The sequence below is a fragment of the Oryctolagus cuniculus genome, chromosome 4 (genome assembly GCF_964237555.1).
Source record: "Oryctolagus cuniculus chromosome 4, mOryCun1.1, whole genome shotgun sequence".
NCBI classification, from domain to species: domain Eukaryota; kingdom Metazoa; phylum Chordata; class Mammalia; order Lagomorpha; family Leporidae; genus Oryctolagus; species Oryctolagus cuniculus.
Genome location: NC_091435.1, coordinates 91,328,973 through 91,353,516, shown reverse-complemented (window position 1 = coordinate 91,353,516; position 24,544 = coordinate 91,328,973). Strand labels below are relative to the sequence as shown.

At 39.9% G+C, this 24,544-nt stretch overlaps 1 protein-coding gene across 19 annotated transcripts in view; it reads left to right on the top strand.

The window, feature by feature from the left end:
- The window catches only part of LPP (LIM domain containing preferred translocation partner in lipoma), a 727,525-nt gene that overhangs the window by 149,198 nt on the left and 553,783 nt on the right, over positions 1 to 24,544 (top strand). For 2 of the 19 annotated variants that reach the window (XM_070072377.1, XM_070072381.1), the window contains one exon: positions 17,578 to 17,673. The exons of the other annotated variants lie outside the window; for them this stretch is intronic. The gene's annotated coding sequence lies outside the window, so the exon portion shown is untranslated. The remainder of the gene's footprint in view (positions 1 to 17,577; positions 17,674 to 24,544) is intronic. 19 annotated transcript variants of the gene reach the window in all.

Below are 24,544 nucleotides of genomic sequence, written 5' to 3'. Positions count from 1 at the left end.
GAACAGTAGAAGAACTTGGCTATCGCAAAAACCACACACTTTCACATCAGTAAAGAACGGAGTTCTGATCTGAGTGAAACATGAAACTTCTTGCAGACCACAGAGTAAAAAGGAGTACTTTTGTTTCATTATTAATACCATTGTCCTTCTTTCTTTAAATGACAATTGATAGCAGCCTTAGCAGAATCTTTCTCAAAGACCAAAAACAGAAACACAAAACAAAACAAATCCACAAAATCCTCCCCACCACCATGACCAGTGCCCAGTGCCCTGAAGATGGCAGCCCCTTTAATCCTCCATGGTTAAGCCAGAGAACGTGCTCCCTGCTTCTGCCAGGCAGGAGTCGTTAGTATAAAAAGTTTTCATCTTCCTCATCTTCTGGAAGACTGGCAACGTTGGAAGAAGTGTCATTTTATTCCCTAAGTCTGTGCGAATGAGGCAGGTGACTGTGTGGATTGTGTTCACAAGGATTGCTGGGTGTTCTGCAGGCTCCTTGGAATGTGAAAGTTGGCAAAACTAGGTCAGCTGTCCTGACAGCTAGCCAGCAGGGTTGGGGCCTGTTCTTTGCCCACCCAAGAAATATACCAGGGGGGCCTGCGCTGTGGCGCAGTGGGTTAACACCCTGGCCTGAAGCGCCAGTATCCTATGTGGGCGCTGGTTCTAGTCCCGGCTGCTCCACTTCCTATCCAGCTCTCTGCTATGGCCTGGGATAGCAGTAGAAGATGGCCTTGGGCCCCTGCACCTACTTGGGAGACTTGGAAGAGGCTCCTGGCTTCAGATCAGCGCAGTTCCGGCTGTTGCAGCCAACTGGGGAGTAAACCATCAGATAGAAGACCTCTCTCTCTCTCGCTGCCTCTCTGTGTAACTGTGACTCTCAAGTGAAAAATAAATACATCTTAAAAAAAAAAAAAAAGAAATATACTAGGAAAAGGTCTGTGGGATGGGAGTCCCTGGGGTTGTGGTTTCATTCTGTCAGATGGAGGGTCCCTGTCGCTGCTCTGTGAAGTAGATGTTTTCCCGTCATTCTGATTCTTCATCTTTTGCTTCATAGGGGCTTGGCAGGGGACAGTGGGAAGGGAAGCTGAGGCCTGGTGGTGGGGATGGGTATTGGGTGGAACATGTTTGGTTGAGCAGAGCGTGTGTTAATGATTGCCATTTTAGGAAGAGTTCTTCTGGTAGACAGAGCTGACATGTATTGAACATATCTTCTTTGGGAGACTTTCGGCTGAGGGGTGTGTGTGTGTGTGTGTGTGTGTTATCATTTCCACAGTAATCTGTTGAGGTGCAAGTTTTAACTTTCTGTTTTGCAGCTGTGGAAATTGAGGTGTGGAGAGAATAAAGCATTTCCAAACAGTCAAAACTGCATGAGGCTTCAAACTCTGATATCTTTGTCATGCTCATTACGATACCTATCCGATTCGCTTGCAGAGTTGAAGGTTGCAGGCCATCCAACTGGCTTCCCTGCTCTGCATTTGTCATTCTCCTTGGTGTCTTAGTGTCCAGCCTTTCTTTACAGAACACCAAAAATTAATTGGAATAAGAAACACAAAAATAGAATAAAAAAATAGTGCAAAGTTCAGAACCATGCAAATAACAAATGAATCTCTCTTATCTCATCTGTCTACTTTTACCCAGAGGCAAACATTGCTGTTAATTCCTTACACTATCCTTTCGGTAATAAACTGTTATAAACAAGCACATACAAGTATACACATGTGTAAGTGCTTAGAAAATCACAAAGCTCCGTACATTATGTGAAGTTCATCTTAATATCCTTTCCTATGGAGAATTCTAATTATATGACCAAACACATTTATCTTTCTGTTCCTTTTCAGAATAGGCCAAAGAAACACCCCAAAATCAACACTACCAATTCCAGGAAGCCTCTCCTCCTCTCTCTCCCCCCTATACACTCACACACTTCTTATTTATGATTTTTTATATCCCACTGTATAAAAAATATGTACACAAAGGGCAACATATTACACCCAATGACTTTTCAAATCGCTTTTTTTTTTTCATATAATCATATCTAGGTGATCATTTCTGTATTGGCATCTTATGTCTGATATCCTGTAGTTTTATTTAGCATTTCTATTATTGTTGCTGATTTTGAACATCATTGTAAATAGGCTGTACTCATTTGTATAGCAAATTTATAGTTCCTAATGATTCTTGATTTTACCTAAATAAGTTAAATGCCTTTTTGTTTATTGTTTTATTACAGTTTAGAAATTTAACTTGTAGTTTGTGACAAGAGGTATAATACTCCTTTTTGCATTTGTCATTTTTAGATTAAAGTTTTTTACAATTAGTTTTTTCACTTTTGGATTTTGTATGACACTTCGAAATGTCTTCTTCATTTAATGATTACTTAAAAAGAAATCTTCCAGTTCTCCTTCTAATTATTTCACCTTCTATCTGTCTCTCATTATCCACTGGAATTTTATTTTGGTAAAGCATGGAAGGTTGGGATCTACTTTGACGTTTTCCCAGACTTGCCTTTCCAAACACTATTTATTAAGGAGTCCATGTTATCCATGCTGAATTGAAAAGCCATGTTTATGGAAGATTCACTTCCTTAATACTTAACCATTTAATTCTTTAATAGTTATGAGCTGGGAATTTTATTCCACTCATTTGTTGCTGCATACACTATCATCCTGCTTTCCTTTGTGACAGCATCGTGTTTCATTATCTCACAGTGCCGCCCCACCACTCTCATTAGTTCCTCCTGTAAGAATACTTCCAACTGTTAGCACTTACTTATTTTTCTATGAACTTTGGAATGCGCTTTCTACTTCTAAAAATAATGTCCTGTTAATATTTTATGGGGATTGCTCTAAATTTATTCATTAAGTACTATATTTTGTAAAACTGTCCATTCTTTGTAGGGCACTGGGGCTTTCTTATTGAGACCATCTTTTATGGCCCAGGAGAATGTGACATTTTCTTCATGCCAACTGTGCGTGTCTTTTTCTTTTCACTAAAACTTTTATTGTGTGTTTTTATGGGGTAATGTGATACTCCACCATAGTTATATAACATGCAATGACCAAATCAGGTAGTTAGCATTTTTTTTTTTTTTTTAGACAGGCAGAGTAGACAGTGAGAGAGATGAGAGAGAGAGACAGAAAGAAAGGTCTTCCTTTTTCCGTTGGATCAACCCCCAGATGGCCTCTGCAACTGGCATGCTGCGGCTGGCGCACTGCGCTGATCCAAAGCCAGGAGCCAGGCACCTTCTCGTCTCCCATGTGGGTGCAGCGACCAACGACTTGGGTCATCCTCCACTGTACTCCCAGGCCACAGCAGAGAGCTGGCCTGGAAGAGGGGCAACCGGGACAAAATCCGGCGCCCCGACCGGGACTAGAACCCGGTGTGCCGGTGCTGCAGGCAGAGGATTAGCCTAGTGAGCCACGGCACCGGCCAGCATTTTCTTTTCTTTCTTTTTTTAATGGAAAGGGTTTATTGGGGGAAGCCCGACAGACCGGAGGAAGGGGTGAAGAAGGGAAAAAAGAAGGAGAGCAAGAGAGCGGGAGAGCAAGACTGATGGAGACAGAGAGCATTTTCATTTCCTTAAACATTTTTTGTTAAAAATAATTGTACATACTTCTGCAGTACATTGTGCTACTTCAATATATGTATGTAGTATGTGTTAAACAAATCAGTGATTAGCGTTTTCATCTGCTTAATGTTACTTTGTTTCATGCCTACAAACTCCTCTTTGTTATTCATAAAATATGTGATGGTTATTGTGACGTATAGGTACCCTACTATTCTGTGGAACACAAGTCTTATTCCTTCTGTCTCTGTGTTGGTATCTTTTATCCAGCCTCCCTCTTTCTCTGCCCCCTCCCCTGTCTCTAATAATCACCATTATATGTTAAGGTTGACTTTTTTTTTCCTTAAGCATCCTCATATGAGAGACAACATGTGTTTGTCTTATTTCACGTAATGTAGTGATCTCCAGTTCTACTCACTTTGTTGCAAATGATAGGGTATTATTCCTTTTTTTTGGCTAAATAATATTCCATTGTGTGTACACACTGTGTGTTCTTTATCCATTCATCATTTGATGGCAACTAGATTGATTCCATAGCTTAGCTAATGTGAATAATTCAGCAACGAATATGGGAGTGGATGTATGTGTGTCTAGGGTCTTCATTTGGTATGCTTATTTTCTACTCAGCTACATTGCTGAATTGTTGCTCAAACAATTTTTAGATAGATTTCTATCTCTTTAATCACTTTATGATGAGTATAATTTGCTTTTCTAATATTTATAATTTGTAGTGTTCTAATTATGTTTACCATCTCCAGAAGAGTAAGTATTAAACAGTAGTATTATAGAGAATGGCATCTTCTTGTTCTTGACTGTAGTGTTCTCTATTTATAGTGATGTTGACTTCTGGTTTCAGAAATAGATTGTATTATAAAGAACACATATTTAATTTTGAGAGTTTTTAATAGACACTGGGTGTCAAATACTTATGTTTTTTATAAATAATGTAAATCATCATATGCTCTCATTATAGATCTATCTTTTGTCCTATAAATTTGGTAATATAACATGTGAGTAAAATTTTCAAACATGAAACCTTGGAATAATATTTGCTTGGTCAGAGTTTGCGTATCTTTTTATTTTAGTATTGCTGGTAGAATCTAGAGGTCACTAATTTATGATTAATTTTTAATCAGTTTTCTTAAGCGAAATTATTTGAAAATTCTGTGTGCATGTGTGTGTTAACATTGTTAGGTTTTAATATTAATGCCGTGTGTTTGAAGCATTATATAACAATGAATACGTTTTTCTTTATTTCTGAAATATTTTGAGGCTTATATTGCTTAAAACTGATAGAATTCCCTTGTGAAACTCCATTGACCTTGTGCCTTTTTTTTTTTTTTTTGAGGGTTGGAAGAGTTTGATCTTTAGAAAAAAATTGTATTTCTTACAGTAGTTGAACGACTTTTTGTATTTCTTCTGTGGTCACCTTTGTTAAATTACTGTTTTCTAAGGTAATCACCTATTTCAATATCATTTGTATGGAACTAAATAATTCCTTGTGATTATTTCTATTCCTCTGTCTTCTATATATGATTATTTCTATTCCTCTGTCTTCTATATATGATTATTTTCACCTCATCTAAAATTTTGTGCTTTTGTTCTATATTTCTCTGCCCCTCTAATTAATTTGGGAAATGATATTTTTAAAACAACACTTGGATTTTCTTATTGGCTATACTATTTTATAATTCTTTAATTTCTTAAAAATCTTCAGTTATAGCTACTACTTTGCTTAGGTTTTTGTTCTATTGTTTTTCTCATTGTTTCATCCTTACTGTTAAAATATTTATTTTAAATTGTATTACTTATTTGAGAGGGAAAGAGAGCGGAGAGGGACCATCTCTCATCCATTGGTTCACTCCCCAAATGTGTGTAACAGCCAGGGTTTGGCCAAGCATCTGAGCCATCGTCTTCTTCCCAGGGGGCAGATTAGCAGAAAGCTGGAATTAAAGGAGTGCAGACTCAAACTCGGGCACCCTGATGTGGAATGTCCTAACTGCTAGGCCTTAAGTCTGCTCCCAAGATTGAACCTTAAACCATATTAAAAATAAATGAATTTTCATTTTAATGTAAACAAGGCAAAAGTCTTCCTTTAAGAATTGCTTTAGTCATATGCCTTAAGTTTTTTTTTTTTTTTAAGATTTATTTATTTGAAAATCATAGTTATACAGAAAGAGAAAGAGAGGCAGAGAGCGGTCTTAGATCTGCTGGTTCACTCCCCAGTTGGCCGCAATGGCCAGAGCTGCGCCGATCCGAAGCCAGGAGCCAGGTGCTTCCTCCCGGTTTCCCATGTGGGTGCAGGGGCCCAAGCACTTGGGCCATCTTATGCTTCCCTAGGCCATTGCAGAGAGCTAGATTGGAAGTGGAGCAGCTGGGACTTGAAGCGCTATCCATATGGGATGGCGGCAATGCAGGTGGTGGCTTTACCTGCTACGCCACAGCACTGGCCCCCTGCCTTAAGTTTTAAGCAGTGTTTTTGATCTTACTTTTTGCTATTTGACTTCATACTTATGCTTAAAATGCCAGATCCCATTAGAATGAGAGCACAGGAATCTTGTCTGTTAATTTATTTTGAGCCTACCATGGTGCCTATCATATATTTCTGGAGCACATTAAGTATTTAAGAAATATTTGTACAGAAACAGATCGCTGTGTAATGCAGAATTTGTGGCTGGCTCAGTCCTGTCACTTAGTTCATTTCTCTTTGGAGAGTCTCACCAGGCGTCTGTTCCTGTGGAGGCATGGAAAATAGTGGACAGGCTTCGCATTACACTTTCAGATCATGGTATTAATAGGTTGATTTTTTAAAGTCTACAGAACAGTTTTCCTTAGATCAAGGAGATTGCAGTAGAAAAATTAGCTCAAGAGAAAACATTTGAGTAGAATCCAAATGTTGGAGCTGACAGGATAGCAGAGTTTTGTGACCTTGGCCACTTGCAGTAAGCCTTGCAGTGAGGCCCTGGTCTAGTGTGGGAACTGATGCAGAATGATACTGACATGCCTGCTCTAATGGTGAGGATGGTACAGAGCCGGGGGCACAAATCTCCACCGCTGGCCACTTTTCCTCCTGGCCGCCTCCCGTGTCCCATGGGAAAACTAATAGTTTTTGATTAGAAACTATGAAAACACAATGACAAACAAATGCAAAGAAGGCAGAGGAATCATTTAAAGGCCCCAAGTGAATTAAGCTTGTGATGTGGGACTACCACTTCAGTTTTCCATCTCCGCAGTGGGTATATTTCTGGGTTCCCAGGGAGCCTCCTGTATCTTGCTCCAGTGTGCTGTTTCAGATGGATCTGATATTTGATTCCCTCCCTTGGCAGACCCAACAATCCTTGCTAAGGCACAGACTGTGTGTTTGCTGATTCCTGAGGGGAAAGCTGTGATTCAGGATCTGAGGTCTAAGAATTGCAGACTTCGTTTCTAGTCTCCTGATGAAACTGCTAATCTGGGTGCCAATGGTGTTTCTGCTACACGGACACCTGCCCACACAGCATGATTAGAAATTAAAATGACGACGACGATGAGTCTTCTAGGACACCCACGTTCTTTGCAAGATATTTCTGCTAATCATCTCCACCAGAATCGGCTCAGGCGACTTTCTTTATTTTCAGCTTTTTTTCTCCCTAAGTTAGCTACAAATGCCGGACTAATTCAAGTGTGGATTCAAGATTTGTCCTCGCCATTGCTCTTGTGTCATTTTTCATGCAAGGGCTCTTCAAACCTGGGATGCTTGTTTGGTCAGGTATGGGGTGATTTGACTCAGTTAGTGGGCCCACACTGTCCTGTGATGTGCCTGGTCAAGCTACATCTTTGCTTTCCCTCTGAGAAATGGGCATTCAGCTGTGTTGTACCTAATACTGGAGTGGTGACAATCACATGTGGTCATGAGTAAGGAATATTTCATTAACTGTATTGTAAGTTAAAAGGACTGTTAATAAAGTTATTTTTGAACTATTGCTATCTTAGCCAATCAAGTCTGAGAGTGGGGAAGGTAGTTGTTTTATTTTTTTGACAGGCAGAGTGGACAGTGAGATAGAGACAGAGAGAAAGGTCTTCCTTTGCCGTTGGTTCACCCTCCAATGGCCGCTGCGGCCGGCGCACCACGCTGATCCGAAGCCAGGAGCCAGGTGCTTCTCCTGGTCTCCCATGCGGGTGCAGGGCCCAAGCACTTGTGCCATCCTCCACTGCACTCCTGGGCCACAGCAGAGAGCTGGACTGGAAGAGGAGCGATTGGCACAGAATCCGGCGCCCTGACCAGGACTAGAACCCAGGATGCCGGCGCAGCAGGCGGAGGATTAGCCTATTGAGCCGCGGTGCTGGCCAGGTAGTTGTTTTATTAACCCAGTATTGGGGAGGCTCAGAGCAGATAAAAGACAAAAATGCCTGAAATGTCATGCTAATGGCCTCTTCCTAGAACTGACAAAAAAATGGAGGCATTGAAGGAAAGTGCACAGGGGGAAAAGAGAGGATTCCAGAACTGAAAATCTCAACGGAGATGAAAGAAGACTAGCAGGCAAGAGAGGGTAGACATGTGATCATGGCCTATTGTTCTGGAGGCACCAAGAGGCAATGAGAAAAATGCCAGCTCTGCCTTTGGATCTGTGTATCTGGAGTGTGGGAGGATAGGCAGACAGAACCAGAGAGTCTGTAGGAAAACTGCATCCTTGGGGAAGAGCTTTGTTCAAGGTGCCCCCCCAGGGGCTGGTGCTGTCGTGCAGCCTGGCAAGCCGCCTCCTGTTAATGCAGTCCAGTGTGGGTGGCCCTTGGAGCTGGCGGCTTGGCTTCTGATCCAGCTCCCTGCTGATGCTCCTGGGAGAGCAGCAGAGGAAGGCCCAAGTACTTGGATACCTGCCACCTACTTGGGAGTTCCAGCCTCCTGGCTCTGATGTGGCAAAGCCCTGGCTGCTGCAGCCATCTGGGGAGTGAACCACCTGATGGAAGAGCTCTCCTCTCTCTCTCTCTAACTCTGCATTTCAAATAATAAAAAAAATCTTCAACAAAAAAACCTCATGTTAGGGGGAAAAGAACTTTCGCCAGATGCCCTTCAAGGAGGCTGGGAACTGGTTGCAAAGCTCCTTGTAGTAGACCAGAAAGAGCCTGCTCTCATTTGTCTTTGCATCTGCTATTTGCATTGCACTTTACTTAGAGTCCTTTTGTGAAATTATCTTGGTGCTTGCTTTTTATTTTGAGATTTGAATACCTAAAGAACTGTTGAGGATGGTTTCTCACAGGAAAGAGCTAACTTGGGCATTTCCATTCACTTTCTGGTTCCGTGTTTCCTCATCTGAAAACTGGTGGGCTCCATGAAATGGTTTCTATGACACTCAGTACCTTTGTTGAAGGGAAACATTTTTCTAAAACTAGGATTAATAAAAGGACTCTGAGTATGAAGATATTTTTGTTATAGTTCTGTGGGTTCAGGAAGGGAGTAGAATATTTCCTAAAGTTCTTTCTTTAGCAGAATAATTCAGCTTATTAGCTCAGCTCTGATAATTTTAGCTTTCTTTTCTTGCTTATTTCTGTCTTTATCTTTTCATCTATCTATCTACCTCTTTACCTATCTTATGGAAGAGTGTGGAATTTAATTTCTCTCTCTCTCTCTCTCTCTCTCTCTCTCTTTTTTTTTTTTTTTTGGTCTCTGGTTGGCTTGGTGAATCAAACTGAGTTGAAAAATAAACACCTGAGAAAAAACATGGAAAAAAAACCCCTCAAGATTTATTGAAAAGAATTGTTCCGTAGCTGGGTTATGTGGTTCCATGCACTTGAGATGGGGACTGAACGGTCTGGGCACACGGAGTCTGCAAATCCTTCATGAATATGTTGGCTTAGCTTCCTTCCTCCTCAGGAGCACAGATGGTAACTGACTTTCTCTAAGTAAAGCAGGGCCAGTATAATCTTCAGAACCCTCAAGTGTGTGTGTGTGTGTGTGTGTGTGTGTGTCTGTGCGTGTATGTGTGTGTATAAAGATTTATTTATTCATCTTGAAAGAGTGACAAAGAAAAAGTGAGACGGATCTTCCATCTGCTGGTTCACTCTCCTGATGGCCATAGTAGCCTGGGCTGGGTCATGCTGAAGAAGCCAGGAGCTTCATCTGGATTTTCCATTTGGGTAACAGGGGCCCAAACAGCAGGGCCATCTTCCAATGCTTTTCCCAGGCCATTAGCGGAAAGCTGGATGGGAAGTGGAGCAGCTGGGACATGAACCGGTGCCCATATGGGATACTGGTGTGGAAGGCAGCACCTCTACCTACTATGTCACATCACCAGCTCCAGATATAGTTTGAGAAGATGCTTTTCTCTATAATCCTGGTTCAAATATAAAGTAAACAAAATTTAACAATGAACAAACATGGATTTTTTTTTTTTGATTACCAGTTTCTTTTTTTTTTTTTTTTTTTGGCACAGTTGGTCTGGCTCATTGTAGTATATATGTATGCATCCATGCATCATTTTAAAAAAACTCTTTAATCCAGCCAATTTCTTGCTGCCATTGAATTTTTTAACCAATCAAGTGTCTCTGAAATGATGTAGCTCATTAGAACAACAAAACCCTAGATCGCCCTCCGTGTGATGACTCTTACTGTTGTCAGCTCTGTTCCTGGGCATGCTCATCCTCCAGTGATGTTTACCTGTTGATGCTGATGAGATACAAAGAAGTCCAGAGAGCTCCTGGATTTGCTTCAGTAATATTCCTCTATTATCAATTACATTTCTCTATTCTCAGTGTTTGCTTATCAAAGCTGCGAAATTGTTACTGATATAACATGGTTAGTGAAGCTACAGATTTTTAGTAGCATTTCCCCAATTTTTTCTTTTGTTTGTCCCAGGATCCAATTCAGCCCATTACTCTGTACTTAATCATCATGTCTATTAAGCCTCCTCTTGGCCGTGACTGTTTGCCTTTCTCCAGTTTTCATGACCTTGAAGCTTTTAAGTGTAAAGCTCAGGTATAGAAAGTCTCTCAGTTTGAGTTTGCCTGAAACTTTCTCATGATTTGACTGGGGTTGTAGATTTCTAGGAAGACCACCACAGAGGTGAAGGTGCCTCTCTCATTGTGTCCTTTTGGAGAGCATGTGATATTGACATAACTTCGTTGTTTTATGTTTAGGTGGAAGACTAGCATCTGGGACACTTTGGAAAATTCCTGGCTAGTCCTTTAGCTACCTACTGTATTGTCTGAGAGCCCATGGATCCTACAGCTCAATTAGATATTGTGGTTAGAACCTTTAGACCCTGTTGGGGCTTGCTATAAACCTACCTTCCTGTCTCAACTCTGGGGCTGCCCTGAGGAGTAGTTGAGTCACAGCACTAGTTTTGTGTATGCTTACCCAGGAAACAATAAAGGGATTTGGGCCTGTCTCAGTGAAGCAAATCTCCAACAGAAAAGGGTATTAGGGGGAACAGGTAGGCCATGCCCATTCTTACCCTTGGCTCCTGGCTGTGATTTCCACCCTCTTTGACAAATGACCTAATGGATGTCTGCCATTCTCCAGTAAGGTAAAATCACTCCTCCTACTGTGACAAAGGAGTAATGGAGAGTGCTAGGAGAACTCTTTCTTCTTTGACAAGGGCACAGAATTTTCTCTATGCATGAACCAAAACCAGGAGTGGAGAGGAGAGTTTCCTGCCTCTTTTGTTCAGTAGACTGTGCAATTCAATCATTTAATCAAACATTTGCCTACTCTCTGCTGGTCTCTCAGGATGTGCAGAGGGGATGGGAAGAGTAAGTATTGGTGACTAAAGATGGGAAGGGAAACTTAACTTAAAGCTCTGGAGGTTTGAAGGTAGTCTCAAGTTGTGAATGTGAGGTTATAAGTAGAAAGGGTATTCCCGTGGGTAGGGTGGGTATATTAGTCAGCTTTGCATTACTACAATGAAGTGCCTGTCATGGGCTTCATGAAGTGAAGGAGTTTATTTAGCCCACAAGTTTAGAGATTCAAGGGCATGGCACCCACACCAGTTTAGTTCTTTCTGGGCTCCGTGACGGATGGCAGATGGTGAATGGCAAATGGGAGTGCATGTCCGAGCAAGCCATCACATCTTAAATCAGGAGCAGAGAGAGGCTGAGTGAGGCCCGAATCAGGCTTTCAGAGCAACGTGCTCTAGAGAACCACCAAAGAAATCCACACGAACTGCCTTCGAGAGCATGTCTTCAGTGGCCCAAGGACTTCTGTGAGGCCCTGCTTTAGAAGGTTCTACCTCCTCCCAGCAGCACCATCCCGTGGACCAAGTACCCGACCCATGAACTTTCAGAGGGGACAAAAACCATGTTCAGACCATGGTGGAGGGCAGGCAGCAACTTTGTTGGTAGTAATCCTTGGTCCTGTTTGGTTTCTTCAGCCTCAGATATGAGATAGAATCATGACCCAGTTTTTGATATTTGCCATCAAAGTCTCCTGAGATCCCTTGGGCCTGTGGTTAGTAAGGTTGAGAGGAATTCTTTGTAGCATTGGGAGAGTTGGGTCTGCCTGAGGGAGTAATTGTATCCTGATAACTATTGCAGTGATTTGATCTGTTTTCATACTGGGAGATGAAGGTTGAGAGGTTGGCAATGTACTATCCACAGTAGCCATTAGCCACATGGGGTTGTTGAGCATTTGAATGTGGCTAGTGTCATACTTTGAAAGAAAAATATTTTGGATGTGTTTTTAAAGTTTCTTTTTGTGATTATTGTTAAAAATGGGTTTATTTAGTTGAGATGCAGAGAGGAAGAAAGAGATGCAGCTAGAGATAGAGAGAGAGAGAGAGAGAGAGAGCGCGTGCTCCCATCCATTGGTTCTCTTTCCAGAAGCCTACATTTGGAATTTTGTTAGGCTGAAGTTAGGGAGTCAGGAGTTCAATGCAGGTCTCCCAGTTGGGTCGCAGGGGCCCTATGTTGATAAGAGACTTCAACAATCACCACTGTCTCCTAGAATGCACATTAGTAGGAAGCTGGAATTGGAAGTGGTGCCAGGTCTGGAATCTAAGCCCTTCAATACAGGGTACCAGCATCTCAACCAACATCTTAAACTACTAGGACAAATGCATGCCCTTTTTTTTCCCTGTTAATCTTAAATGTGGCTACTAGAATATTGACAACTGCATATGTAGCTCATTAAATTTCCATTGGATACTCATCGATTAGAGTTTAGGAAGAATATGGAACACAATAAATTGACCTTGTATTCTCCTCTGAGTTCTAACAATATTGGCATTAAAAAGAAAAGCTCCAATTTTCATTAAAAAAAAAGTCTGATTCAGAGGAATTGGCTCATTTCAGATTATTGCTTGGACTGGAGGAGAATCTGACATTTGGTATTTTCATAATTGAGAACATAACTTGCTGACTTAAAAAAAATCACAACATTTTGTGCTGGGCCTTAGGTTCCAGACTTTGAGCCCTTTGGAAATAGGAGTTGTTTCTTTTTCTCTTTCTGCCATCCATTCCCCTTCCAAACCATGTGACAGTACATTGGAGGTGGTTAACTAGCATTTGTTCAAAGACAAAATGACTAAGAAAAGAAAGCTACCTTATATTTATGGTTAGAGGAGGAAAAATAGCCACCTTTATAAGGCAGCCATATTCTTAAGCTACCCAGAGTAAAAGTACATTGATGCAAGTGGTTATTTACTTTTTGATTTAATTTCCATTCTCATCAGGTGTCCCTGTCAGCTCAACTTATGATAAAGAATCTTTTCAAAATGCTTAATCCCACAACCTCTGTAGGTAAGGAGAGACAGAGATAGATACTACTTATACAAATTAATTCCTACTTTTGTCCTGGTATTGCATACAAAGGCCTGTAGACTAGATTTTCTTTTTCCTTTTGTTTGATCCTTTCCAGCACCTATATACAAAATGGTGGATGAGGGCATGATAAAAACTGAGTTGAAGCTTGAGCTAGATAGCTTTTCACCAGATGATTTTATTGTCTCCAACATCTCAATGTGCTAGAGCCTCTGTGAACACATGAGTCACAGGTCTTCACTGTTCCATGATCTTTTCTCTCTTGATTCTTGTTTCTTCCATGCTTGCCCTGGGTCTGGCTGACAATTTTTTTTGAATTTTCAAGAGCCTTCAAGGCAGACTCAGAAACCAGCTGTAGAATAGTCGAAAACAGGTTGCCTTGGTCAGAGGCAACCCTTACAGAATCAGTGTTACCTCCATACCTACAGCTTCATTTTTAAGAATATTTGAAGCCTTGATTCTCCTGTAGAAAAGAATGGAAGAATATGGATGCTTTTGGAGATGTACAGGGCAACTGTAGTAATGGGAAACGTGTTGGCCTTAGAGTCAGAGACTTGTGTTTACTTTCTGGCCTTGTTACTCCAGGCAAGTAAGTTATCATTTTTGTGCATTCATTCCTTCTGTACAGTTTGACCAGTATCTGCTTCACAGGGTTGTTGTATGTTAACGTATGTAGGATACCTATTTCGGAGCCCAGTACTTAGTCTTGATAAATGCTAAATGAATTGATTGTCTTACATATGTCTTGTGACTTTTTTCTGGTGACAGACCATCTTCTTTCTTTGGAGGTGTGGGAGAAGGGCACTGGAGTGAATATGTGGTAAAATCCACTTTTTAATTCTAGCTGTGAGAAAAATAACAGTGGAAATGTGGTAAGCAATTGCATCTGAAAAGCCTGGGCTAAAAGCACTTGATGGATTTGTGCTGGCTTCCCGGTAGACTCGTGTCTGTACTGCCCGCATAGCACAATTAATAGTTATTACTTGAGAAGGAACAAATAAAAAATAAGAGAGCAGGCATAAAAACACCCTTTCATCTTCTTGCACACTGTCCTCTCTGTCAGTCTGTGGAGCCATACCTGTGAATCATCTTGGGAAAGCACAGTGTGGGTGACTAGAAGGAAGATCTTGTGGCTCGTTGCTTACCCACTTCCTGAGCTGGGGAAATGTCTATGCTCATTTTTCTTATCTACTGATGCCTTGTCAATATCTATTACCGTTCACTGTGCATCTTCACACATAAGGGCCTCTTTCTCACATCTTCACTCCAAAGGCATCGCGGTGCGGAGAGCTGGTTACTCTCTGGACAGAACACTCTGTAAAGCAAAGGCAGAATGAAGCTCAGAGGGTAGATGTTGAGACGTGGGAAAGCACTGGTGCAGCAGAGTGGAGCCCTGAGCCTGAATGAGCAAGTGAGCGCCCCATGAAGCACTCAGACCAGGCTTCTTTCATATGGATATGAAATGAATCATGGTTCTGCTACAGGTGACCACGTGACCTTGGGTTCTTCACTCCAATTTTGCCCATTGTCGTCTTGAAGCTAAGTTAGACTAGAAGAGAATGCCAACCTTGAGGATGAATGTCGTGACTGAGCTTCGCACTGTTCTATCTAGGTTCAACTTCTTGGGCATAATGGAAGTAGAAAGGCATGGGGTTCACGGTCTGTTACTGGGTTTGCCTCCAGTTCAGGCAGGAGTGATTTTGGGTGAGCCACACAATGTATCTCTGGGAAACAGTGTGTCACTTTAAAACTAGGAAGAGGGCTATTGTCATATTTAGAGGTGTTTCATGTGCCTGGCATGGAAGAAACTCTCAATAAATGATAAGCATTATTATTATGAACTCTAATCACATGCCATTTCCTTGACCCTTATAGCAGTCGACTGTGATTGTATGGAATGTTACTTGTAAAAGTGCTTTGCTCTAAATAGAAACTACTTAGTTCTATTTATATAGTGTCATTAAAGAAAGCACCACCATGTCCATTTCATTTTCCCTCGTGGGTGATTTATTTTTTAGTCTCCGTTAGTTTCTTCTGTGTGAAATCTCTTAGAATTGGTCCTCTTTTCTGTTATCTACCTTTTGTTAACCCTGAGCCAGACTCTTGTAAGTTCCTGCTTGACTGGTGTTCCATACCCTTTTAGAGTCTTGATTCTCAAAGTGTGGTTTGTAGAGCAGCAGTAATGTCTGGGAGCTTGCTAGACATGCAGCAGTATAACCCCTCCCCAAATCTATAGCATCATGGGACACAACCCCGACCTTGTGGTAGGGCTCTAACTCACTTTATTACCCACCTCGTTCAGAGTACATGGTTGGCTAGGGGGTATGTGTTCTTCCTCCAGAATATTCCCGAATTGTGATTGTCTCACTGTTTTTTGCATACATGTCAATCTATGTTGGCATCCATTACCACGGTTGTGCCTGGAGAGCCTCTAAAATGGCCTCTATATTTTTATGTTTTTTCTCTTGTGTCTCTCCTCCACCTCCTGTAGGGAGATTTTATAAAATTGTTGATTGGATCATATCACATCCCCTTCTCCTAAACTATAAGTGTCTTTTGTGGTACTTAGAAACAATAGACAGACCTTTTCATGGCCTGCTAAGTGCTGTGAAGTGAATTTTTGTCCTCTCCTTTATCTTCTACACCTCACCACTATACTCAATAAGCTATAGACACACTGTATTTGTTCCCACCTGGTATTCATTTGATTCTATACAAAGCTGGCTTGGAATTATCACTCAAAGCTCACTCCAATGCCATCTCCCTCCAGAGCTCTTTCCTAATCATTAGCTGAAGTAGCACTCCTCCCCCTCTCCATCATTTTCTCCCATTATCTTGTTTTATATTCTATGTAGCACTTAAGGTTCTCTGAAAGCGCGATTAGTATGATTATATACATTGCAGGCTGTTTTGGTGAGTGATGTGTCAGTTGTAGTAGTAATGGTGAAGATTTGCTGAACACTTATCATATGCTAGGTACTATGTACAGTGAATTAAATAATTTAAGGTATCATTTCATTTGGATTAGTTCATTCTCTTTAATGAATTCTTGATTTATATTTTTGTCTGCCTTTTGTTTTAGGATGCCACTTCTTTGAGGGTGGAGACCATGGTCTAATTTTTCAAACTATATCCTCAGCCTATGCCTTTACATAGGAAGCTTTGTTCAGGAAATATTTGTTTAGGAAATGAGTGGATCCTTTTATCATTTGGGGACAGATCTACATAGAAAAAAAAGGGTCTTTCGTCCTGTCTTCCAGATTTGTCCTAGGTTTTTCTTGAGTCTCAGAGAGGGAAGTAAGTGTGGGAATTTGATTTAGGATTTTTTTTTTTCTAGTGGCCCTGGGTGCAGATGTCGATCCTGGGATTCATCTGACTATTTTGGGAGAGAGGTTCTTGAGTGGCACCTTAATGAGAAGTCCTTTCTAAAGCTCAAGATTGATGTTAATGCTAGAAATACCAGGGCTCCTCACTTTTACGTTCTTTGTGCGCACATCACTGATGTGCGTATGTGAACCTTTTATTATTATGGACTCAGCCAGCAGTAACCATGGTGAGTAGACCTATCACACAGCATTTTTCTGAGTCAGTTTAAAATGCTGACAATTAAATATACCGTACTCTTTTAAGCAACCCATCAGTCTCCCTTGTTGTCATGGTGACCGGAGTATATTTAGAAATGTGACAAGTACACTGAGTTCAATTGCACTTTTGCCAAAACATAGTTTTGCAGCTAAAATTGAATTTCCTGATTGAAGATCCAAGTCCTGTTAAGGGGGCATGATCATTTCTATACATTTTTCTGGAAGTATAACTTACATCATTCTATTAATTTGGCAGTTAAAGTCTGATCAGGTTAGTAAAGTATTGACACTGAAGTGCTTGTACTTATAGTTGATGAAATAAAATGAAATAAAGGTAGTATCATTCATTTTCCATTAAAAGTAAAATTAGGTCTCACTAATATAATTAGTTTAAGGGTAATTCCTTTATATACTTACAAAGAAATTGTAGGTGAATATACCACATAGGATTCTGTTTCTAACTTAAGGGAGTTTGTCGAAGGGCTCTTCTCTCTCCTGTCAGTAATATTCTTAGCAAGATGAAGCCGTCCTTTTTGTTTTGGTGTGTCTTCAGATTGCTAGGCATCTTATTTGTCCCTAACCGCATTCCTTTTGGATATCAAGTGAGGTAGAGAGATCTAATGAATTTGTCTTTCTGCCCAAACAAAGGAAAAGTCAAAATCTCTCTTGTGTAATCAAGAACTTGGTTTGAATCCTCAGCTCCTTGTCATCCTCTGCCCTGTCAACATAGTGCTGAGATGCTGGTGTGACCTGCTTGCTCACCTGACCACACAGAGCTAAGGGACTTTCGTAGAGGTGGGTCATGATTGTAACCCTGATTTCATCCTGCCCAAGACTTTTTTTTTTTTTTTTTTTTTTTTTTTTTTTTTTTTTTTTTTTTTGTGAGAAACAAGTACTCCTGGAAACTGTGCCATTTCATCTTTCATCTAACACAGTGAGTAAGTTAGCAATTGAGATAGATTCTGAACTTTTGATATGGTGATGTTAGACTGCTTTATATCTTTCAAGAACATTGCAGATATCCTTTTTTTTGGTGAGGGGCATCTTAGTTATAAAAACAATAGAGGGCTGGCGCCGCGGCTCAAAAGGCTAATCCTCCGCCTAGCGGCGCTGGCACACCGGGTTCCAGTCCCGGTCGGGGCGCCGGATTCTGTCCCGGTTGCCCCTCTTCCAGGCCAGCTCTCTGCTGTGGCCCGGGAGTGCAGTGGAGGATGGCCCAAGTGCTTGGGCCCTGCACCCCATAGGAGACCAGGAGAAGCATCTGGCTCCTGGCTTCGGATCAGCGTGGTGCGCCAGCCGCAGCGCGCCGGCCATGGCGGCCATTGGAGGGTGAACCAACGGCAAAGGAAGACCTTTCTCTCTGTCTCTCTCTCTCACTGTCCACTCTGCCTGTCCAAAAAATAAATAAATAAATAAATAAAATAAATAAAATTTACTGAGTGTTTGTTAGATGCTGGGCACGGTAAGCTCTTTAGTGAATCATTTCCTTCGGTGTACACAATAATTGTAGAGTAGGTTTCATTGTCATTCCTATTTTACATTAACAAACAGGTATGGAGATATTTTTGTATCTTGGCAATGAGTATACCCTGAGTAGTAGCAGGGTCTGATAGCATTCCGACCCAGCTACCCCATTATCCAATGTCTGCTCTGTGAAAGGCATACAATGAATGTTTTTTGATGAATGAATGGCCTCCTCGATGATGCGGTTACGTAGATGGTTCAGTGTTTCCAGGGTCTCGCTTTAGTGATTGTTTCAGAAAGATAAAAAGGTAGCAGGGCCTGAAAGTAGAGTTGAGCCACTCTTGATCTTCCCTAATGGCTTAGAACCAAAAGAGAATGGTGCTGGGTATGGAGGGAGTCTAAATCTCATCTCGTCTAATGGTTGCATCTCTGGATTCCTTAAGGTACTTAAAAATGAGCCTTTGTTTATATGGACTAAATGTAATGATACTGCATTACAAACAGAAATAAAAAATAAAAATTATACAAGTATAAAAATTATGCTTTGAAAACAAAAACAGCTAGTGAGGAGTATCTGTATTCTGTCTTTACATTGTTGTGAAATTTTATTTTAATTCAAGTTTATGAAGAAAATCCAGCCTCACAAAGATACCTAGTATGAAAAGGAAGGAAAAGGGGAGACAATTAGAGATTTTTCTTCTTTGATCTTACACCAAAGCTTGACAGTTTTGACACTTACTTGGTAGCTTCCTAAATGGTTAAGTCCAATGTGAAATCTGAAATCAGATTTGAGAGATTTTTATACACTGTTGTATTAAAATCCATTTGTTCAGTTCTCACTGTCCATGGGTCCCCTCCTATGATTCTGTAACATCATATGTTGGCTATTTGGAAACTATGAGTCAGTTAATTTATGTAGATCTTCCAAATGTTAACACATCTCATTTTATGGTGTAAACGGTCATTATCATTAATATCATCACCGATTTCATCAAAAAAGTACTTAAAGTATTAGAAAGATGTCAAGTGCACAGTGGTGGTTGTAAAGTTTTCAAATGATTATTGTCACTTTTACACTTGCATTTTATTGTTGGCAACAAATACTGTTATTTTTCTTGAAATAATGGACTTTCTTGATTTATTTTTAAGGAAATCTCTGGCATAACTTAAGTTTAAAGAGCCATATTTGTCAGTTACTGTTTCAATAAAAATGATGTTTAACAAAGAGTAGTTAGTAACCGGCTCTCACTCCAACACTCACACCAGTGCATTTCCTGGAGACAGCTGCTATAGTGTGGTGGTCAGCAGAAGTGCTTCCTAGGTACTGCGTCTCTTCACACAAAACACTGAAAGGCTGTGCACTAAAACACTGCGCTGTAATATAGTTTTTAGTGCAGTAAGGAGAGTCTTGAGTGAAAGTGGCTTCCCACCCAGGTTTACTGTGTGTCTTGTGGTGAGAAGCACAATGACTATTACTAAAGTTGGGAGCCACTGCCTTGATTCATGTTAAAACTCAGTTTTACCCACTGTTCTTTTTGCAAATAACACAGTGAAAAAGGCTCATTTGATCTTAGACTTACTAGGAAAATGAGTTTGAACATGTGGACTCCTGGAAAGATCTAGAGGATTCCTGCATGTTTGTATATCATTTATTAAGAACTACAAAGATAATCCTGTCCTTTTTTTGACACATGAAAATTTTAGATTTATGGGCTATGATTTGAAGTTCCCATTTATGTATATATTGGGTAATGATCAAATCTGGGTGATTATCTACCATCTCAAACTTTTTTTTTTTTTTTGTGGTGAAGTATTCAAAATCCTCTCCTAGCTGCTCTGAATTAAAAATGCATTATTCAATACGTGATTATTGATGATAATCATCCTGCTGTGTAATAGTACACCAGAATGTAGTCTGTGTAGCTATAGCTTGTGCCCATGGACATCTCTCCCTTTCCCCATTCCTTCTCTAGTCTCTGGTCACCAATGATTCCACTTTCTACTTCAATGAGATTTACTTTTTGTATTACTCCTGTGAGTAATATCATGGAGTACTTTGTTTCTGTGTTGGGCATATTTCATTTAAAGTAATGTCCTCTGAGTCTGACCATGCTGTTGCAGATTATAAGGGTGAATTTTTTTTATAATGGTTGATTAGGAAGTAGTCCATTATATGTGTATGTTGTGTGTCTGTGGGTGTGTGTGCATGTGTGTATATATATATATAATTTTATGCATCCATTTGTTGTGATATATATCTATTTAGTACACGCACACACTGACACATACCCATGAGATCTTCAAAAAATTCATGGAAAATGAATGTTATGAAAGAATGCTGCATAAATTTCAATTTTTTTGCACCAGAATAAACTTAATTCTTATTTTCACTTTTCTACAAAATTTTTGAAGTCCCTTTTTGTGTGTGTGTATGTGTGTGTGTGTATATTCAGCTTTTAAAAAGAAGGAAGTAAGGGTATTTTATGTAGTGGTTAAGCTGCTACTTTGGATGCTCACATCCCATATCAGAGTCCCTGGGTTTGGGTTATGGCTCTGTTTTTTGGTTTCAGCTTTCTGCCGAAGCAGACCCTGGAAATTGGCAGGTTGATGGCTCAGCTATTTGGTTTTCTACCACCAATGAGGGAGACCCAGATTGAGTTTCAGGTTTCTGGCCTTAGGATGGTCCACACCCAGCTGTTGCGGGTATTTGAGGAGTGAAATGGCAGATGGGGGCTCTATCTATTTCTCCTTCTCTCTCTTTCTCCAAATAAATTAATAAAATAGTTAAGGGAGTACTGACACTTGCTACCACATGGTTTGACCTGGAAGATATTGTGCCAATTGGAATAAGCATTAAAATAAATAATGCATGAAGGGGCCAGTGCTGTAGCATAGTAGGCTAAGCCTCCAACTGGGACACTGGCATCTCCCTATGAATGCTGGTTCATATCCCAGCTGCTCCTCTTCCAATCCAGCTCTCTGCTATGGCCTGGTAAAGCAGGAGAATATGGCCCAAGTACTTGGGCCTCTGCACCCATGTGGGAAACCCAGAAGAAGCTACTGGCTCCTGTCCTCAGATTGGCCCAGCTCTGGCTGTTGCAGCCATTTAGGAAGTGAACTAGCAGATCAAAGACCTTTCTCTCTGTCTCTCCACTCTCTGTAATTCTACCTCTAAAATAAATAAATAAAAATCTTAAAGCATGATCTCGTATATAGATATAAATTATAACAATAGCACTGTTGAGCAGTGGTTTTTAGTGTCTAGAGAGAAGAGATATGGGAAGACATTGGTCAAAGGATATAGAGGTTCAGTTATGAAATTATGATAAATAATATCTGGAGCTCTAATATAAAGCATGGGAATGATAGTTAAAATGCTATATTGTGAATGTTAAATTTGCCAAGGGGCTAGATCATATATTAAATTTTGTCCACATATGTATACAAAGATGGTAATTGTATAGAGTTGACTAACATGTAAATTAGCTGGGTCATGGTCATTCCACAGTATACATATATCAAAACATCACATTGTACAAAAATTGTATATATTTATGGTATACATCAATACTATATTAATATATACAAAATTTTTATAAAAGACAAGTAATTCAGTTCTTTCATCTTACAAAAGAGGTTAGCAGAAAGACATCTGCTCAAGGTGTATAATGAATTAGGGACAGTGCTAGAACCAGATCCAATTAGTCTCTTGATTTCTTGCTTCAGTTTCAGATATTTCATGATAACTAACTTCTTGCTCAAAGATGGTGATGAAAAATATATGTAATTATTAAACTTAAGAATGAGTCACTTTTTTCTAGTATTAAACACTGCATATTTTCTCTACTTGCTACTCACCATATCCTTTCACTTTTCAGTAGTAATCAAGGTTGCATCTTTAAACACAATAGGTTTTGTCTTTGGCAAGTCTGGGAAGGAAGTTACAGAAGCATTTGAATGCTTACTCATTTTCTGGGCAAGATGGAGAGTTCTAGCTTTGTATGGAAGAAAGAATCAATGAGTTTGCATTGAAGGACACACTTCTCTAGATTAAATTAGTTAAAAGTCACAGGAAACAAAATTGTCCACACAATTACACTCTTTTGTATCACTGCAAGTCATCTCATGAGACAGCCTACCTCTGTTCTTTTATTCTCCATCAAAATTCCTGTTTCTTATTGTCCTTTCCCCTCCCCCTCCTTTCCACCTTCCTTTTGTTGCCTACAGGAGGGAAGTTGCCTAATAAATACTTCTCTTAATGTTGCTTTGACTAAGGTGAGATTTTATGCAATCTCTTTCTTTCAGCAAAGACTGGCCAGACTGTGAAACTGTGCTAAAAAATGTTGTTGAAGCCAATAGAACTGACCCATAGACTGCATGTCCTCTTTAATACCTCTCTTCTGTTTTATAGATTTTTGGGGAGATCAAGGGGATTGCATGTGGTAATGTATATGAACATATATGAATAAATCTTAGAAATCATGAAAGCATACTTGTTGACTCAAATTACTATTTTCAAATGAATTGGATGTTCTGTATAAAATACCAGTTTTCCTACTTTTCTAATACTCAGTTGTCTTTTTCCACTTGTGAGCTATTTGAACCTAACTTTGCTGACTTCTTTCTGATTGTTTTTTGGTGTCTTGTCTTACTATTCCAAAACGAGGCCTGATTTGACCTTATACTATCCTTATGGATTAGCTCTTCACCAATCCTGGGCCTTTGGTGATTTACTTCCTTTCCAGCTCCCACTGTTGGACTCGGAAACCTCTTAAACACAAAGTTGCAATGCCAGTCTTGGAATGCATACTCCCTCCTCCTACCAGATATCACCCACACCTTCTCCAACAGATGGCCATTTAGCCTTTATTTAAACACTTTCAGTTCTTTGAGGGGTAATTTATTCTACTGCCAGACAGCATCATTTTGAAAGTTGTCCTTCGTATTTTTCTGAAACTAGATCTCCCATTGTTTCATCCCAATATTCTAAAGTTGCATATTTTCAAAAAATATATATGGCTTACTCATGACATGTCCTCCAATATTCAAAGATAGCTTTAATTCTCTCTGTATGCTTCTTTGTTCAGACTTTTTCTTGCCACCTGCATGCCTAGAACACTTTTGATACTTATGTTCTTTGTACTTTCCTCATTTCTTCATTTCCTTACAGATTTTCATAATGCTTTCTAACTCCTTAAAGTCTGTTTCTCTTCTCTGACACTATGCTAGTTACAGTGTGAGTTTGTGTGTCTAAAAGCTGAGGAATGAATTCTAGTACCCATACTCATTAGATGTGTGAATTCACAGTTGAAGAACTAAGACTTGAAAGTGGATGTAATAATGATTTCCTAGAGTAGGAAGGATTACAGTATGTAAAATGTTTGACTCAGTTGCTGAAACATATGTTTAATAAATATTATCTTTAATTCCCATTTTATTAATTTATTTGTAGGTTGTGGATTAACATGAAAACCTTTGTATTTTATTGGATTTAGTGCAGTATTTCAGCAGATGTACACAGCAAAACCAGTTGTATACCAGGCAATTAGCCCTTCCTTTTCCTTCATCATGGGCTATAGCTACCTGACTCCTCTGTGAACACCAGAGCCCACTACCTTCACCTGACTGTTTGGTACCCACTATATCATCTCTCTCATCCCTTGAACCTACCTAACCTCTAGTAATCATTATTTCAGTAAAATAGTAATCATTGTTTTAGATTTATATTGAATAATTTTTTTTATGGCTCCCATATGTGAGAGAAAACATGCAGTAGTTGACTTTTTGTGTCTGGCTTATTTCACTTAAAACGATGATGGCCACTTCTATCCATTTTGTCTCAGGTGTCGGAGTTTCATTCTATTTTGTGATAGGTAACATTCTATTGTGAATGACTCCAATTAAAATGGTTATTAGGTAAATGATAAAAAATAACAAGTGCTGGTGAACATATGGAGAAAAGGGAACTATGATACACTTTTGGTGGGAATGCAAATTAGTACAACCATTATGGAGAATGGTATGGAGGATCCTCAGCAAACTAAAAGTAATCTACTGTATGAACCAACTATCCCACTTTTGGGAATATATCGGATGGAAATGCTATCAGTATTTGAAAGATATTTGCACTATCATGTTTATCACAGTACTTGTCACAATAGCCAAGATCTGGAGTCAACCTAAATGTCCATCCATGGATGAA